Genomic DNA, 16,464 nt, shown 5'->3' with positions numbered 1-16,464 from the left:
GAAAAATGTAGTGGATATAATGTATAGTAAAGAATTACAAATGTGAGGAATTCAGAGAAGCATGGGAAACCATATGAACTGATGCAGAGGGAATTAAGCACAACTGGGAGAAAACAGGACTACAACAATGTAAATGGAAAGAATAATAAAACCATTAAATGCTGCTTTTAAAAAAAGAACACTGAACTTAGAATTGAGTCCTTTGTTCCAGTCCTTCCTTCACCCTTTCAGCTGAGGATCTTGTCCCATACATCATTGAAAAAAACTGAGGGCACTCAACAAGAGGTTTCTCTTGTCCCTTCCTCATCTTATGTTCCTTTCACACAGGAATTCTTAACTTTTCTGTATATTGGTTTCCTTTGGCAGTCTGTTTAAGCCCTATGGACTTCTCATAATTATGTTTTAAAATACATAAAATAAGTTAGGATTACAAAGGAAATCACTTATATAGAAATAGTTATATATACATATGTCTATATATGTACATACATACATACATACACATACACAGACACAGAGTTCACAGGGCCCAGATTAAGAAAGCTTGCTCTAACATTATCCTCCACTGTTTCCTCCTTCATTGGAATCTGTGAAGAGGTCTCCTTGTCTTCTCCAACAGATTGCCTTCACTGTCATTCTCTCTCCTTCTCTCTCTCCCTTTCTCTCTTTCCCTCTCTCTCCCTCCCCTCCCTCTCTCCCTCTCTCTCCCTTTCTCCCTCTCTCTCTCTTTCCCTCCCTCTCTCTCTCTCTCTCATATTCAGTCTCTATATTTATTGATTTCATTCCTGCACCTGGCAAATATGTCTATGACTCCCCCATTCTTAAAAAAAAAAAACCCAAACAAACCCTCACTGGATTCTACCATCCCTGGTATCTACCATCCTGTATCTCTCTTCCCCTTCTCAGCTAAATTATTTGAAGAATTCATCTATACTTGGTACTTCACTTTCTTCTAAACTCGTTACAATCTAGTTTCAGACCTCATCATTCAAAAGGAATTGTTCTCTCCAAAACTACCAAGGATCTCTTAATTGCCAAAGCTAATCGTCTGTTCTCAGTCTTCGTCCTTCACTTCTCTCCAGCCTTTGATACTGTTGCTTGACTCTATTCTGGATACTTTGCAGTCTCTGAGGATACTTTAAACTCTGAGTTTTTGTAGCTCTCTTTTGGGTCTCCTTCCACCTGCCCGAACACTCATCAGTGTCCTTCCCTGAACCTTCATGTACTTCACACTGTGTGGTGAGCACCCGGGGCTCTGTTTAAGTCCCCGCTCTCTCTCTCCCCCCGCCCTCCATTCTCTTTCTCCTCTCACTCAGTGACCTCACCAGCTCCCATGGGTTCAGTTATCATCCCTCTTGCCAAAGATTCCAAGATCCTTACATCCAGTTTTAATCTCTCTCTCATTCCCCAGTTTTGCTTCTCCAGCTGCTTATTGGACACTTTGAACTGGATGTCCCCTCCCTTAGAGTTGCCAAATTTTGTAATTTCTGCACATCTCCTGAGTGTGTTCCCTTAAGTCCGTTCGCGAGGGTCTCGACCCGATGACCTTTAAGGTCTCTTCCAGTCCTACAAGTCCCTGATTTTATGACTTTCTGACACATTCTGGTTATGAAAAAAGCAAAGAGGAAAGGAACAAAGGAGCAACGTGGCAGCACCAGCACCTGCCTCTCACTCAGGGCAGAACCAGGGTTTGTGAGAGGAGGGGGAGGGGTGAAGAGAGCAGCGGGGGGGCGGGAGGGGGAGGGGGCAGAGAGGAGAGGGCGGGGACGGCGCCGGAACCCAAATCCCGCGGTACCCGCGGCGCCGCCGCCGGGCCGGGTCCCAAAGAACGCTGCTCCCGGAGCCGAGGCTGCGCGGCGCCGAGGGGTCGGCAGGGGGCGCAGTCGGGAGGTCGGCGGGCTGCCTCCTTCCTCGCCCGAGGAGGCGGGGAGCGCGCGCGGAGGAGCCGGAGCGGAGGCTGGACGGGTCGGTCCGGCAGGGTCCGGGCCAGGGCCGGGGTCATGGGAGGTGAGGGAGAGGCCCGGGCTCGGGCGGCCACGGGGGCTCGGGACAGTGAGACGGGGAGAGGGGCGGGGCGGCGGGGCTTGGGGCTCCCCCGTCTCCTCCCCCTTCGGTTTTGGGGCGCAGCGCGAGGTAGGGGGGAATGGTAGGGAGGAAAGAGGGGCGGGGCGAGCGCAGGGGAGAGGGGAGAGGGCACGGAGGGGAGAAAGGGGGGCTGGAAGCGGGAGGAGGGGAGCAGCTGGCGAGAGGCGAGGAACGGGGTGGGGGTAAGCCACATTCTTCACCCCTTCCCCGTTCTCTCTCCCCCTCCTCATTGTCTCTCCCCCTTATTGTCTCCTCCCCATTCTTTCTCCCCCTCCCCATTCTTTCTCCCCCTCCCCATTCTTTCTCCCCTCTCCATTCTTTCTCCCTCCACTCCATTTTCCCTCTTTGCCCTGTTCTCTCTCACTGGACTCCTTCCCTTCTCTTCTCCCTCCTTCCCCATTCTCTCTCCTTCGTTCTCTTTCCCCTTCCCCATTCTCTCCCTTCTTTCCATTTTTCTGTGCCCTTTTCGCTCTCCTCACTGTGCTTTTCCCCTTCTCTCCCCCTTCCTTCCCCATTCAGTCTCCTTCTTCTTTCTCTCCCCCTGTCCATTTTCTCTTTCGCGGTTCCCTCTCTCCTCCTCCCCATTCCCCTCTCCCCATTCTCTTCCTCCCCACCCTCTATTCCCCCTTCCTGCTGCAGGTGGTAGAGCAAGCTTGTCCCCCCAATTCTGAGAGGGCAGGACGGTTTCTTGGGAGCAGTTCTAAGCCCTTACACCCCGCAGTCTGCTGCCCCTTCTTAACCAAATCTTCGCCTCCTCTAACCCCCTGCAGCATCTCCTCTTCCTACCCCTCCCCCACTTAAAGCCCCCCTTTCCTCTTTCCTCTCTATCCCTGCTTCCTTCTCTTTCCTTTCAAAACCACAAACCGCTTCACCTTTTTTCCCCTTAAATACGCCTTTGCTCTTCCTCCTTCTCACGAAGAACACCCCAGCTTTTTCCCCTTGCCTTCTGTGTCCTGCCAAACTCTTCCATAGTGCACACTTGCTCTCTTCTCACCGCAGTTTCATTCCCCCTTCTTTTCCTTGCCCCAATATAGATCATGGGCATTATTTTTGCAATTACTTTTTCACGCTCGCTGGAAAATCAGGAATCTGTTCTTTAGGTAAGCAGGTGGGTGGGAATAGCTTCTCTCTTACATTGTGATGTTTTTCTGTTGGTTGTTGTATAGTTGTTTTTTTGGGGGGGGAGGGATAGCTGTGTTTTTTCTTTTTAATTGTAAACTAATTGATGAGGTAACATTGACAGTGCTGGGGGACAAACTGGTTAAAGTGGAGAACTAATTTGTAGAGTGTGGGGTTTCATTTTTTTCTAATCTTGTGTTTTGGCGTTTGGGTCTAAATACTGTGGTAGTTCTTTTGTCAGTGATTTTCTTTGAACAAATGTATGTAATCAAAAAACTTGGATTCTCTTATGATATTAATTTTTTAAGTATACTGAAGCCCTGAGGTGATCTTATATGTATTGATGGTTTTGAGTTATTGGTAATGGAGGAGAATTTAGAGCCATTATTTCTTTTTACTATTTTATTCTCTGTTATTTCCCAGTATTCTGTAGAGAAAGGTTAATTTCTGACTGGCTCTTTGAGTGAAAGGAATGCATTATTGCAAATATTAAGTAAAATCAAAGGAAAAAATTCAGCAGGAGGGCATGGGATGGGGAGAAGAGAATTTAGGCATGTTAAAACTCCCAGAATGACCAAAGGATGGTCATGGGTGTACCAGATTTCACCAGAATGGAACTTATTTTTATAATAAGCTTGAATGTATGATCACGGTATAAGTCCATCATTAAAATATTAATGAGATAATAGCTGAACTTGTTTTGGCAATAGATCGTTCTTGTTCAATGATATTGTTGTTCAGTCGTCTTAGTCATGTCTGACTGACCCCATATAAGGTTTTCTTGGCAAAAAGACTGGAGTGGTTTGCTGTTTCCTTCTTCAGCTCATTGTATAGGTGAGGAAACTGAGGCAAATGGGGTTAAGTGACTTGCACAGAGTCACACAACTAGTAAGTATCTGAGGCCAGAATTGTACATAGGAAGATGAAGTCATGAAGGTGAATTCATGAAGATGAGTCTTCTTGATGCCAGGCTTTGTACTCTATCCATTGAGCCTACCTCCCCTGTGTTCAATGATAATGCCCAATTTTTTAAATTTGTGAGAACCACTATATATTTTAGGAAGATAAAAAGCAAAAACTCTCCCTAGTAGAGAACATCTTAATTTCTTAATTGTGACAACTGTTTGAGAGTACAAAAGCCATTTCATAAATACACTTTTGTCAGAGTTTTTGGGGAGGAAGACATGTTCTGGGTTAAATTAAACAGTAATTAATGGTTTATCTTGGAAGGAGACTCAGTCAACCAAGTAGTAAATATTGTCTACTGTGTGCCATATACTATGCTAAGCCCTGGGGAATAACAAAAAGGCAGAAGGCATTTCTAGCTCTCAAGGAGCTCACAAGCTAATGGGGGAGGCACCAAATAGAAGATAGGGTTTTAATTAGGACCTAAAGGAATCCAGGGAAGCCAGTAGGCAACAGTGAAGAGGGAGAGCATTCCAGGCATTGGGAACAGCCAGAGAAAATGCCTGAAGCTGAGAGATGGAATAATTGTTGGCAGAACCTTAAGGATGCTGGTGTCATTGCATCAGTGTGTGTGTTCGTCCTTTATTGTCAAAGAAGAACATGCCATCAGAGAAATGATGACATGACTTGCACTTGACTTTGTTTTGAGTGAGGGAGGGCTGTGCAGGTCACCAGCCTCACTTCTCCTCCAGAGCCATCTGAATCCAGTGACCAGATATTCCTCAGGATGACTGGAGATGACCCAGGATGAGGCAATTGGGGTTAAGTGACTTGCCCAAAGTCACATAGCTAGTGAGTGTCAGGTGTCTGAAGTGAAATTTGAACACAGGTCCTCCTGACTCCTGCACTGGTGCTCTATCCACTGCACATCCTTGCAACAAAGTAAGTGGATAGGAAAGGTAGGAGGGGACCAGGTTATGAAGGGCTTTAAACGCTAAACACAAAATTTTGTGTTTGATCTTCAAGGTGATAGGAAGCCAAGGGAGTTTCTTGAGTAGGGAGCCAGAGTGACAGTTGAGTATGCATTTTAGGAAAATCACTTTAGTGGCTGAATGGAGAATGGATTGGAGTGGAGAGGGACCTGAGGCCAGGAGACCTATCAGCAAACTATTGGAGTAGGCCAGATGTAAAGTGAAGAGGCCCAGTGCTGGTGTGGTGAAATGTCCTGGGAGAGAAGGGGGCGTGTCAGAGAGATGTTGCAAAGGTGAAATCAACAGGTCTTGGCAACAGATTGGATATGTATGATGAGAAATAGTGAGGAATGGAGGATGATTCCTAGGTTTTGAGAGACTGAGAGGTTGATGTTGCCCTTAACAGTAATACGGAAAGGGGAAAGGGTTTAGGGGGAGAGAGAATGAGCTCAATTTCGGACATATTTACTTTAAGATACCTACTGGACATCCAGTTCAAGATGTCTGAAAGGCATTTATGCCCTTTAGGGGCATAATTTATTCAACAGAGATTTATTAAGTTTTTATCATGTGCAAGGCATTATGCTCTGTACTGGGCATACAAAGTCCTTTTTCTCTTGTTTACATTCCATGAGAGGATGCTACATGTACTTTAATTTTATAGTACAAGGCAAATTGTAGAGAACAGGGCCAGTTGTGGTGAACAGTGGCACCTGAGTTGTATCTTGAAGGGAGAAAAGGATTATGAGAGGCAAAAATGAGGAAAGAATGCATTCTCAAATAAGGGACCTTTATGTAACTCCCAAGAGTCTGAAGGTGAATTATTGCCCCTACAAGGACATTCTGGGGTCCATGCAAAGGTGTTAGTTTAACATCTAGTGCTTTCTACTTGGGGGATGTTTGGAGATGGAGCCTGCACAGGAAGTGCACATAGCAAGATGGGAAAATTTGTGTCTCTGAGTCTTTGAGTTGGAACAGATTGGTAAGTAATCTGTGCAACCAAGAACAGCTAGTAATCCAGTTTGGTTGGAATGTAGAATATGTTAAGGGTAGTGATGTGACTTTAAATGCCAGGCTAAGTAAAGAGTTTGTATTTTATCCTATAATAATAATAGCTACCATTTATATAGTGCATACTATGTACCAGATGCTATGCTAAGTGCTTTACAATTATAATTTCATTTGATTCTCACAATAACCCTGGGAGGTAGGGGCTATTATTATTTCTGTTTTATAGATGAGGAAGCTGAGACAGAGGTTAAGTGACTTACCCAGGGTCACACAGCTAAGTGTTTGAGATTGGACTTGAATTTAGGTCTTCCTAACTCCAGGTCCTGTGCTCTATCCACTGTACCACCCAGCTGCCACAATTCAAACTGTAGGCAATAGGAAGTCATAGGGAAATGACATGATCAGACCTGTTTCATGTAAACATTACTCTGGCAGTTGTGTGGAGCGTTGATTGGAGAGGAGAGTTACTAAAAGTAGAGGAAATAACTGGGAGGCTATTACAATAGTCTAGGCAATTGGTGATGAAGGCTTGGATTAGGCTAGTGGTCATAGTAGAAGAGGTAAATTGGAACATATTCATAGGCGGTGGGGAAAGAGTAGAGAGAGGATGGGATTGATAGAGGAATTGGCCTTGTCAAGGAGAAGGGCCATCTTTTCATCAACAGACTGAAGTAAAGAAGGAAAGAATGTGTGATGATATAGAGGGGTTTTGAGGTGTGATATTGGTCGAGAAGAGAGAAGAAGAGTGGCACATAACTGCCTTCTCAGTAAAACAAGAGGCAACGTTTGCTGAAAGGATGCAGAGAATGTTTGGAATGGCTGTTGAAGGAATGGGATAGAGAGTTGAGAGAATAAAAGTTTTGCTATACAGCAGTGTGGGCCCAGTTGAGATTAGATAATCTCAGTTAGATAATCTGAAGAAGCAGAGAAGACAGGGTGATTCAGGATATAGAATTGACCGAGCATAAACGGAGGTAGGGCAAGAGGACAAAAGAGTCACGTGTGGAGAACAGTGTGTAGTTGAACTAGTCAGTTATAGGAGCAAGACTGCGAAGAGAGGAAAGAGAAGCCAGAGGATGGGATGGAGACTGGAAGTTATAGGACAGAAGGAAATTTCAAAGGTTGTAGTGAGGGCAAAGAATAGATTTGGGAGCAAAGCAGAGGGGAAGATGAAAGGCCAGGATACTCTTATGAAGGTAGCATAATTTAGGGTGATGGTAAGGTCTAGGGGGTGTGGCCATTGCTGTGAGTGGTTGAGGTAGATTGTTTTAGATCAGACTTAACATTACATTACTGTATGAGAAGCTGTTGATAAAATTCATCCCTTGGCTGTAGCCATGTCCCTTGGGGAAAGATGAGGTGATTGGGAGGCCTACTGCCTCCTCTTCCTTCTATTTGATTAGCGAAGGGCTATTCTGCTTCACCTTGAAATTTGGGCTAGGTTTGGATTAAAAATGTAAGTTAGATACTGCGAGTTAAATTTTTTTCTTTGTTACCAAACTAACTTGAGCATCCCTCATCTTTAAGCTGTAATTGACTTGTAGCCATTGTGTGTATCAAATTACAAAAAGCTGGGGAAAGTCTGATGTATAAGAATGTTGACTACTCTTTGGCAAGAATTATATAATTCAATTCAAGAAATTTTTATTGATTATTTTGTACAAGGCATTGTGCTAGGTGCTGGAAGGCACCTTACATAAAATCACAGGATCATAGATTTAGAGCTGAAAGAGGCCTTAGATATCATCTACTCTAGACCTCTCAGATGGAGAGATTTGTATGGTTTATAATAATTTACCTTTAATAACTCAAAATATTTTGCAAGCAAATAAAAGCACTTTCCTCATAACAATACTGTGAACTAGCTTTTTTTTATAGATGAATAAACCAAATCCTAGTTACATTGCTCGTAAATGTTAGATCCATAAATCAAATCCAGATTTTTGGAGTTCAAGATCCATGCTTTTTCATCCTATAATCCACTGTACTACTTTGTTAGCCTTCAGGATAGGAAGGCTTTGAGTAGAAAATGGATCCTCAAGGGTGGGTGAAATTTAAGTGAACATAGCAGAAGAAAGGTATTCAAGGGTAGGTTGGCAGTGTGAACAACAGCACAGAATGGGTGGGTGTGTTTGTTCTTTGTTGCCCAAGAAGACCATGCCATCAGAGAAATGATGACATGACTTGCACTTGACTTTGTTTTGAGTGAGGGAGGGCCTCACTTCTCCTCCAGAGCCATCTGAATCCAGTGACCAGGTATTCCTCAGGATGACTGGAGATGACCCAGGATGAGGCAATTGGGGTTAAGTGACTTGCCCAAAGTCACATAGCTAGTGAGTGTCAGGTGTCTGAGGTGAAATTTGAACACAGGTCCTCCTGACTCCTGCACTGGTGCTCTATCCACTGTACCACCTAACTGCCTGCACAGAATGGGAATGGCTCACAGCAAGGGAGATATTAACTGAAGCAATTTGAATAGAACAGAGGGTGGTTAATAAGGGGTGATGAGAATTTAATTTAGATAGATTAAATATGAATTCGGAGTTAAAGGATCCAAAAAATAAAGAAAAATTTAAAAGTATGCTTAAATTTGCATTCAGATTCCTTCAGTTCTTTCTCTGGAGGGGGATAGCATTTTTTATCCCAAATCCTTTGAAATTAATTGTCTTGTACCATTGTATTAATCAGAATAGCTAAGTCATTCACAGTTTACAATATTGCTATTACTATGTACAGTGTTCTGGTTCTGCTTACTTGATTTTGCATCATTTCATGAGTCTTCTCAGGTTTTTCTGAAACCATCCTGCTTGTCCATCCTTACAGCACAGTAGTTTTCCATCCCAGTCATATCCCACAACTTGTTTAGCCATTCTCCAATTGATGGACATCACTTTGATTTCCAATTCTTAGCCCACCACAAAAAGAGTTGCTACAAAGTAGTTTTGTACATGTGGGTCCTTTTCCTTCAGACCTAGTAGTGGTATTGCTGAATCAGAAGGTACACACAATTTTATAGTGAAGGGGGGATTTTTTGCAAATCTCTTTTACTTCTACACAGAAGCTTTTGGGGATGAGATGAGATGACCCCCACAATCCAGAGGCTATGTGTGTAAATTCAGATATCTATATAAGCATTAAATATTAATAATAAAAAGTCATTTTAGGTTTTTTAACAGGGGAACAAAATGATGAAAATAGCGCTTTAGGGGGATGACTTCCTGAGCCGTATGCAGGGTATTTTGGAAGATAGAACACCTTAAGCAGTGGACACTAGAGTTGGGATTGAGTAATCCAGGCATAGAGGAAGTAGGGTCCTTGATTACAGTGATTTTAGTGGGGATGAAGAGAAAGGTGAGAATGAGACAACTTTAAAGAAATGACAGGACTGTGTTGACAGATTGATAATGTGGGTGAAGTAGAAGTAAGAATTGAAGATGATACCAGAGTTTTCAGTGTGGGAGCCTGGAAGGACTGTAGTACTACCAGTAGAAATAACTAACTAGTTCCTCTCTTCTAGTCCCTTGAGAAGTCTAGATGCCATTTGACTTCTACAGAGCCAGAGATTAATCTTGAATGTGGAGAGAGGTGACAGGAGAAGTGAACAGTGAATTGGAGTCAGAATTTCATCTTTACACTTGTAGCTCATATTTCTTCACCTTTCCCTCTCCCACTTCTTCCCTGTCAGAATATACCTCTTAAATTATGTTTGTAAAACACATGATCCACCCCCTGCGCTGTCTCTCCAATGGTGGCCACTGCCGGGGCTCTGGCAAAGCAGGAGCAGATCCTGCTCCTTGACCCACCCACAGACCTCAAATTTAAAGGCCCCTTCACAGATGTAGTCACTACAAATCTTAAATTTCGAAATCCATCAGACAGAAAAGTATGTTTCAAAGTGAAGACAACAGCACCTTGTTGGTACTGTGTGAGGCCAAATAGTGGAATTATTGATCCAGGGTAGACTGTAACTGTTTCAGTAATGGTACAGCCTTCTGATTACGATCCAAATGAGAAGGGTAAACACAAGTTTATGGTACAGACGATTTTTGCTCCATCAAACACTTCAGATGTGGAGGCTGTGTGGAAAGAAGCAAAACCTGATGAACTCATGGATTCTAAATTGAGATATGTATTTGAAAGGCCAATGAAAGTGATAAATTAATTGATATAGAGCCAAGCAAAGCTCTACCACTGAATGCATCTAAACAAGATGGACCCATGCCAAAACTGCATAGTGTTTCACTCAATGATACTGAAACAAGAAAACTAGTAGAGTGTAAAAAACTTCAGGGAGAAATGATGAAATTATCAGAAGAAAATGGACACCTGAGAGATGAAGGTAGCACATGCGGATAAGTGTGGATCAAGCTCAGCCATGTCTTTCAGAGAGAATGTCACCAGTCTTCTTCCTTCACTTCTTGTTGTAATTGCAGCCATTTTCATTGGATTCTTTCTAGGGAAATTCATCTTGTAGAGTGAAGCATGCAGAGTGCTGTTTCCTTTTTTTTCTTGACCAGTAAAAGATTTGTTTACCTACCATTTCAATGGTAGTATGGCCCATGGTGACCATTTTTTTGTGTACGGTGTCATAATAGGCTTTGCCTTTAATGATCTCTCATGGTTAGAAAACACGATAAAAACAAACTGTTCGGCTACTAGACAAATTGTATATTATCAGATCATCAATAGCAGGTGTCAGTTGCATTCAGTCCTTTATGAAGTTCATAAATAAAGAATTGTTCTTTGTGGTTTTAATAAGAGTTCAAGAATTGTTCAGTCTTGTAAATGTTATTTTAATAATCCCTTTAAATTTTATCTGTTGCTGTTAACCTCTTGAAATATGATTTATTTTGGTTGCTAATCCCACTCATTCAGGAATATGCCAAGAGGTATTCTGTGGAGAAATGGTGCCTCTTACAGTGTAAATTTTCTCCTTTACCTTTGCTAATATCATGGCAGAATTTTTCTTATCCCTTATGAGGCAGTTGTTGATTGAGTTTTTCCTCCTTACAATCCTGTCCCATGGTATTTAACATAAAAAAATGAAACTGTTAACAGATAAAAAAAGCAAAAATAAAAAAACACATGATTCTCATGCAAAAGACAACTTTATAGGGAACTGTTTAGGAATATACTTCTTAAGCAAAGCAAAGGAATTTAATGGAAATATTTTAAGAAAAGAAATCTGCCCTTATTCTGTAGTTGGAGACTGTTGATTTTTCTTGCTTGTCTAGCTCTTGCACTCTCTGAATGTTGGTGACTTTTAGACATGAATGTGTTGAGCTGAGACAAAAAGAGAAATTGGAGCATAATAGGGACAGTATAGTATAATGGACAAATATGTTTCCTTTAATATATGAAGTGGTAAATGAAGTCAAGGAGAGACATCTAGAGAAACTTTATTTTAGGTTTGGATCTGTGATTTTATTGGTGTTAGGATTTCCAGAGTGAAACTGCCAGTACTTTAAGCAGATGGGACTGTTGTCTTAGAGAGCTTCCTGGAGCACTGAAACATAAAAAAAAAATTGAAGTAAGTCAGATATTACATATTGGTAGTTACTTTTCAGATGTTTAAACTTGGGTTTTTTTGGTTACAGGGTACACATATAGAGTGTAGAGTGGAAAGCTAGCTACAGCTTCATAAGTTAGCTTAGGTGGATGACTTCAGTTAAGTCACTTGACTTCTCTTGGTTTCAGTTTCCTCTGTTGTAAAATTATTAGATTGTACTAGATAATCTCTAAGGTCCCTTTCGTTTTAAAAATTGTACTATTCTATGATTTTTAAATTTCTTATGTTTCCATTATTTTGTGGAAGTTGTAATAAAAACCAAACTCTGGTTTTTAAATCTCCAAGTTTCCTTCTTTCCTTCACTCAGAAAAACCCTCTTACCTATGGATATACAATTGAATCCTTAATTATACCAGCTTCTTAAATAGTGTGTGAATATTTTAGTTTAGTGGTGTTCTAGTTGGTGTGAAGAATAGTACTTTGTTTTGTTCATCATGTTGTATCTTGGTACTGCATTACTCTCAAAAAGCAAATAACCCCCTAAATACCATGTTTTTGTAGTGGCAGCATAGTTTATTGAAAAGAATGCTGGACTTGAAATAAAGTTAGACCTGGGTTCAAATAATCTCTTTATCACTAGTTGTTTATAGCTATACTACTGTATACCTTCGCAGCTCTTACCTGACCTCAGAAACCAAGCAGGATTGAGTCTGTTTATTACTTGGATGGGAGACCACTAGGATGCATAATACTGTCAACTTTTTCTTGTTTAAATTCTGAGTCTGCTCCTTACTACTTTTGTGACTCCCAGAGAAAGTTAACCTCTCTGGGCTGAAGTTTTCTCTGAAAAATGAAGGGGTTGGATTAGATGACCTCTGCTGTCCCATCTGACACTTAAGTCAGTGATCCAATGAAGCTATGTGATTACAGGGAAATTTTTGAACCCCAATTATCTTAAAAGAATGTGTATAGTGATATGTATATATGCATATGTATGTATCTGTGTATGTGTTCACACACATACACACACAAGATATATATATATATATATACATATATATATATACACATATCTCTTACAGAGTTGTGAGGATCAAATGTTTATAAAGTGTTTTGTGATCTTTAAAGGGCTATGTGAATGTCAGCTACTGTTGTTGTCCCTGTCCATAGGATCTCTCATTTATAATGCTGTATAGCAAAGTGCCTGGAATATAATAAGGGCTTCATAAATGCCCTATTTTACCTCTAGGCTTCTAAAATAGCCAGAAAGATTATCCTAGTAACACAAAGCATAAAACTTGACTATTTATTCTTATTATGGACTTAATCAAAATAGAGGCCAGTTTAAGGGCATAGCACTGAAAATCATTCACTTTTGGAAATTTTGGAAAGTGCCCCATTTAGGGTGCTTGCTATCTGATAGTGTGCTAGAGAATGAGGTAAGAAAATCAAGAGTAACCACCTCATTGTCCTTCTTGCTGCTGTGATTCTCTTGCCCCTAATAGATTGAATTCTTTTTCTTTCTCATCATAGTCTGTACTTATACTAATCTGTAAGGTTCCCAGATTTAGGTTCCCTGGTCTGGATATTAAAAACATGTAGGCGGTCCAGTTAGAGGGTTTATCAGCTATGATATTCACGTTTCATAGATATTATGGCATTTTTGGGGGTTTATTTTTGGAAATTGGAATGTTCTTAGATCTGAAGTTGCATGTGTAAGTTATAGGTGTTGCTTTTCTTTGTATTCCCAGTGTTTAGCACAGTGCCTGGCACATAGTAGGTGCTTAGTATATGTTTGTTGACTGACTGATTGACTGTTGGCTAGGAAAAACTTTCTACCTCTGTGGGACCAGGGAAACTGTTGCCATTACATTTCTTGTTTATCCTTAGAGAGTGGGTTCCAATGGGGACAGTAGCAAAGGCATCCTGACTTGCCCAACACTCACTTATCATTCATATATGGAACTTGCACTAATGATGGTTATGACTGTGTAATGATTGTATGTGGAGTATGTGGTACTCTATAGTCATAGGTAGAATAATTAGTACCCATGTATTGAAAATTTTTATTTTTTATGATACTTGAATTTCAAATGACTGTAATTTCACAACTTTTTGAAAATAGCTATTTCCATATTTATATATAAAAAAAGACTCTTTAACTTTGATTATTCAAACTATGTATGGTATTTTGGGGAGAGGCTGTATTGCATATAGTTAGAGCACTGCAGTTAGTCAGGCAGACCTAGGCTGGAATACTTCCTCATTTGCTTAAATAACTGTGACCTTGTGTGAGTGATTTAATTATTACAAACCTCCTTTTCCTCATCTGTAAAATGGGATTAATACCAATCTGATTGCTGTAAATAACAAAAGCTCTTTGCAAACCTTAAAGCACCATATGACTGTGAGTTGTGGGTATTATTACTGGAGGAGGAAGAAATTTGAAGAGGGAAGAAAGATCAAAGCTTTGGGTTTTTGTCTATGCCTTAACAACTTTGAACTGTCCTCTTTGGTTGCTTTGTTTTTCTTTAATTCAGTGTCCAATTAAAATAAAGATCTGAAAAGTCAAAATATAATGCATTGTGTTTAAAGGTAGGGCATAAATGGATGATTTCTGTGAATTTCTTTAAGGATGAAAATTCAGACTCTTATTTGAGTTAGATAGGATTATAGGATTTAACTTGCTCAGCAGAAAAGGGAACCTAAATATTCTCTTTTCTTCTGTTCACTTAATCTCCTATATTCCCAAGTTAGTACATTTTTCTTCTTTTATATGTCATATTCTAATACCCACTGATTATCTTGAAACAGCTGCATTAACTGATGGATTTTAATGATTATTTACTATAAGTAATTGTGGTTTGTTAGGCTAAGTATAGTACATGGTTTTTAGTTTGAAGAACATTGACTATCTGTGCAAACGCTAAAAGAAGGGATTTTACCCACTGGGACTCATTCCTTTCTCCCTCATCTGATTTGGTTCTGTTCCCAGGTAGTACTTAGGCTATAAATAGAGTCTGTCACTCCAATGCCAGCAAGTCGTTGGTGAAGAAAATGAAAACTGTCTTTACACTTTGGAGTATATGCCAGATAGTTGGTAGAGATTCTGTGGAGCTATGAGAATGGGATTTTTAAACTGGTTTGAATTTTTGTTCTCTGTTAGATTTTCTTCATCAACTTTGGCTATAAGTGCTAGGTTGTCCATACTTAACAAATCCATGAATGTAGCCATATTGCCATTGAATGTCACCCTATAGGCAAGGAGTAGGTAGGCCAATTAAAATGAAAATTAGAGCTGAAATTCCATTATTTGGCATTTGCCTTTTTTAGGTAATATCCTATGCCTCCTTGTCCTTGCCTCTGATGGCCCTTTTTTCTGTTTTATTGATTCCATTCTACATTGTTGGACTAAATGATCAGGGATGTTATCACTGGAAACACTGGCTATATAGGAAGATGAGGTCTCTACCTAGTCCTTAGATTCATGGGTATTCATTTTTCTGTAGAGAGTCAACTCAATCCAGGGTGTTATTGTTGGTGTCTGCAAAGTCATACCCTGAAAAAAATGATGTGGTTATGTTATTTATATTTTAATTTTATCTGTGTAAATATATACGTACTTAAAACATTTATTTAAAAATTTTGAGTTCCAAATTCTCTCCCTCCCTCCCCTAAATCCCTCCACCCATTTAGAAGGAAAGAATATGATACCCATTGCACATATGAATTCATGCAAAACATATTTCCATGTTAACCATATTGCAAAAAAAAAAGTAAGAAAAATAAGGTGGAAAAAAAATCTTAAATATGTACCCAAAGCTCATTAGTTCTTTCTTTGGATGTAGATAGCATTTTTCATTCTGAGTCCTTTGTAATTGTCTTGATTCATTGTATTGATCAGAGTAGCTAAGTCTTCCACAATTGGTCATTGTTATAATGTTTATGTTACAGTGTTCTCCTGGTTCTTTATGATCACTTTGCATCAGTTTATATAAATCGTGCCAGATTTTTCTGAAGCCATCACCTTTGTTATTTCTTACAGCATCATAGTGTTTTATCACAATCACATACCACAATTTGTTTAGTCATTTACATAATTGATGAGCGTATGTGGATACATTTTCAACATATTCTTTACTGGTGTCTTAAGGACTATATTTCTGAGTTAGTAACTGTTAATGTGGTCAGGGCAGCTAGGTGTCACAGTAGGTAGATTCATCTTCCTGAGTTCAAATCTGATCTTTGACACTTACTAGTCCTGTGACCCTGGGTAAGTCACTTAACTCTGCTTCAGTTCCTCATCTGGAAAATGAGCTGGAGAAGGAAGTGGCAAACCACTCTAGTATCTTTGCCAAGAAAGCCCCAAATGGGGTCACAAAGAGTCAGACATGACTGAAATGACTGAGCAACCATAAACAGTGTGGTCACAGATACATAAATTGTGTCAGGAGAACACACATGGGGCTTGTCCTCCTAGATTCTCCTGAAATTGAGAGGTGTATAAGTGGAACACAAGACACAAATGGCATGAAAAGATACTTTTGGATCGAAGACTGCCTCAGCCATACGGTTATCAGTGCAATAGAGGTCCTGAATTCTGAGTCATAATCATGAAGCTGGTTTTAAAGAACATTCTACCATTCCACATTCCTTAGAGCCACAATCACACTCTGAGGGACAAGATGTATACAAATGATTTCTGAAAAGTCTGTTTCATTGCAGTCCCTGCTAGGGCAGAAGCACTGGTATAATTTCTGGCAGTGGACCCCTGTTCCTTTTCCACCTTCAGGTGGGAAAATAAACTTTCCTTGTGCTTATACTTGTAATGAGTGACGGAAAACAAGGTTTCATTCTTTTGCT

The 16,464-nt window shown here is 40.4% G+C and overlaps 1 protein-coding gene and 1 pseudogene across 1 annotated transcript in view; both read left to right on the top strand.

Moving 5' to 3' along the window:
• The first annotated feature begins 1,903 nt into the window (after nt 1-1,903).
• Nucleotides 1,904-16,464, top strand: part of PXYLP1 (2-phosphoxylose phosphatase 1) — a 60,854-nt gene continuing 46,293 nt past the window's right edge. Inside the window, exon 1 of the mRNA XM_072613494.1 lies at nt 1,904-2,007. The gene's annotated coding sequence lies outside the window, so the exon portion shown is untranslated. The remainder of the gene's footprint in view (nt 2,008-16,464) is intronic.
• Nucleotides 3,192-13,641, top strand: LOC140506365 (vesicle-associated membrane protein-associated protein A pseudogene; annotated as a pseudogene).

This window comes from Notamacropus eugenii, chromosome 5 (assembly GCF_028372415.1).
Source record: "Notamacropus eugenii isolate mMacEug1 chromosome 5, mMacEug1.pri_v2, whole genome shotgun sequence".
NCBI classification, from domain to species: Eukaryota; Metazoa; Chordata; class Mammalia; order Diprotodontia; family Macropodidae; genus Notamacropus; species Notamacropus eugenii.
Note: the sequence above shows the minus strand (reverse complement) of the source record. Positions and strands in the feature narration are given on the sequence as shown.